Here is a 3,149-nt window from a genome sequence, read left to right as displayed (position 1 = left end):
CTTTAATGCAAATGTTCCAAATCATTGTCCATAACCGATCAACTAACTCATCATATATTCTCATAGGTCAGTTTTTGTAGAAATCCAAGAAAGTATATGAGAGGGTAATTTTTGGGAAAAATTGGGCCGAGCTGGGAGTTGGGCATTGAGGCCCAAAACGCGAAGGACTAAGTAAGAAGGCCGCAATAGATATTCCAGCCCAGAAGGGCAAAGTTACTCCGGCCTTGGGAAGACAAAGTTACTTCGGCCCAAGGAGGTGAAATTACTTCGGCTCACGAAGGGTAGAGTTACTTCGGTTAGAAGATTGTAAATGAACTTCGGTCTGGGAGCAACTTGAAGTTATACCGGCCTTAGAGGCATACCGGTTTGAGAGTTATACCGGTCGAGTCGTTGGTTCGGTCCGAACACACCACGGTTCATGTATGAGAGAACCGAGATATGGTGTAGCATGAAGAAGAACCGAACAACTGTTAGTACGGCCTACTTTGTGGCTCGGCATAGCCATTTTTACTTCGGTCAAATGGAAGTTCGGCCATAAAGAGAACCATCCCACTTGGTTTAAGCAGTGGGGGAGGGTGTGAAAGGATAAGCATTATCCTTAAGAGTATGAATCCTAGGAGGACTCTGCATGGAGAAATACAAGTCCTACTAGGATTGTGCCATATGAAACTTATAAAAGCTCACAAGCATCACCTTGGAGGAGGTAATTGAACACAATCTTTCTGAGAACTTAGAGCTTTGTCTATTTGTCAAGTTTTCTGACTTAGGCATCGGAGAGGTTTCCGGCACACACCCACCGGCTAGCTCACGTTTGTGTTTTCAGGTGACAAAGCGACGTCGTACGGAGGAGCGTGGACTTGGTCAACAGGATTATACGAGGAGAATTATTTCCTCCCCGTACAATTGGCGCCGTCTGTGGGAAGAACAGACAAGAACAAAAACCTCTTGACTAAGCTTCTCCTTTTCTCATTCAATGGCACACATTGAAGACTTGCCGCAGTCCGCCGTCGACGGACTAACTCCAGAAGGGGGCGCGAGGCGTGAAGGATTACCTGTTGTCCCTCCCATGGCGGACTTGGAGCCCCAACAACATAATTCCAGGAGGAGTGGCAGGGGAAGGCGGAATGGCAACCCTCGTCACTCTCAAAGTCCCGACAGACAAAGGAGGAGGATTGATCCTCAAGCCCTGGAAGATCGCGTAAAGGAACAGGATGAACTAATTCGAAGGATGGCGGCGGACATGGAGGCTTTGAAACACCAGATGAAGACTAAAGATGTGGCGACAGGAGAGGGGCGCAAGCACAAGACGCCCCCTCGCCACTCAGAGAATCGTAGTAGGAATACTACACCCTCCCAAGGAGAGAGCAGAAGCCTCAGGACAGGCGACACTCACTCCTTATCTTCAAGAACTCGTCACTCCAGGTCTGAGAGGACGAGATCCGAAAGATCATACACTGAAGGAAGCACGTATTGGCCTTCACATTCACACCAAACCAGATCCAGACAAACAGAGCTGCCCAGGTCATCCGACTTACGAACCGTGCTAGAAGAAAAAGCACGATGCAAGGAGGATGCCAGGGCAAGAGATCCACACCGAGTTTCGGCCTTACAACGGTTGGCTCCTCGGACGCATGGAAGCGTCGAGGTTGGAATGCCAATACCGCGACCGGCCTACGAACCAACGGACAAGGCATTGGCAAGACTACAGACTTCGCCGTTTGTCCCAGCGATCGAAAACGCACCCCTACCATCAGGCTTCCTTCAGCCGAAATTCAATACATATGAAGGGAAGACGGACCCGTATTCACACTTGAGCCACTTTCGCCAAGTCATGGCTGTGTACAGGCGAAACGAGGCCTTAATGTGCATACTCTTCCCGTCAAGTCTTGGCGACCTAGGCTTGACTTGGTTCGAGAAACTCCCAGAAGGCAGCATAGCCTCCTGGGCTCAACTGGCGGAAGCGTTCGTAACAAGGTTTCGGACAAATACTAAAACACCGGTGGAGATAGACCAGTTACTCTCCATCGACATGGGTGAAAAAGAGACCCTCAGATCTTACAACAGTCGCTACTGGGAGACATTCAACCAGATTGGAGACTGCCCCACCAATCTAGCCATTGCGCAATATAAAAGAGGCCTACCAGTAGGGAACCGACTGAGGGATTCAATTACCATGACGCCACCCCTCACCATGGAGGCCCTGATGGAGAGAGTGCATCAGCACATCAGGGTAGAAGAGGATGGCGCACGTGCAAAAGCGAAAACTAGTGCAACCACGGTACCAGAAAAAAAGGCCTCAGCAAAGGTCAATACAGTAGATCGACAGAATAAAAACGGGCGTGGCAGACGAGATAACGGAGAAGACCCAGACAAAAGATGGTTGAGGATCCGCACTGCCATAACAACGGTGTTCAAAAAACCAATATATCGGATTCTGAGCGAAATAAAAGACGAGCCATTTGTCAAGTGGCCAGCCAAGCTAGGGGAAGCTCAGAAGAATTACGATGACAGATCGCGGTGCACCTTCCACAAAGAAAAGGGGCACCGAACTGATAATTGCACGCCACTGAGACAACACTTGGAAGAATTAGTGGCAGCAGGCCACTTGGACAAATACATTGAAGGAGGAGCGCAACCGGCCCCCCAAGATCATAATGACCATCCCAATAGAATGCCAGACGATACACCACCTCAAGGCATTATCAATGTAATTCATGGAGTTTTTGAACCTGAGCGCGTATGCGAGCTCAGAGGTTCAATCAAGAAGGCTGAGCACTTTAGGGAAGTATTAAGTGCCCAACCTGCCATCAAGAAGGGGAGGACAGAGGCAACAAACGTCATGTCCTTTTCGGATAAGGACTTGGAACGAATTTACTGCCCCCATAATGATGCCCTGGTTGTCACTCTCCGAGTTAAGGATTTTGACGTCAAGCGGATTCTGATTGACCAGGGTAGTTCATGTGAGATCATGTATTACGACACATTCAAGCAACTGAAACTGCAAGACAAAGACTTGGCACCTGCAGTTTCTCCCCTGATTGGATTCAACTCCATGCCAGAGTGGCCTGTCGGCAAAATAATCCTTCCAGTCAGAGCAGGAAGTGTAACAAAACAAGTGGAGTTCTGGGTATTGAAGGTCCCCTCCACCT

The sequence above is a fragment of the Camellia sinensis genome, chromosome 3, assembly GCF_055761805.1.
Source record: "Camellia sinensis isolate YWXY chromosome 3, ASM5576180v1, whole genome shotgun sequence".
Lineage (NCBI taxonomy): Eukaryota > Viridiplantae > Streptophyta > Magnoliopsida > Ericales > Theaceae > Camellia > Camellia sinensis.
The sequence above is the reverse complement of the archived record's forward strand: the minus strand, read 5'-3'. Positions refer to the sequence as shown.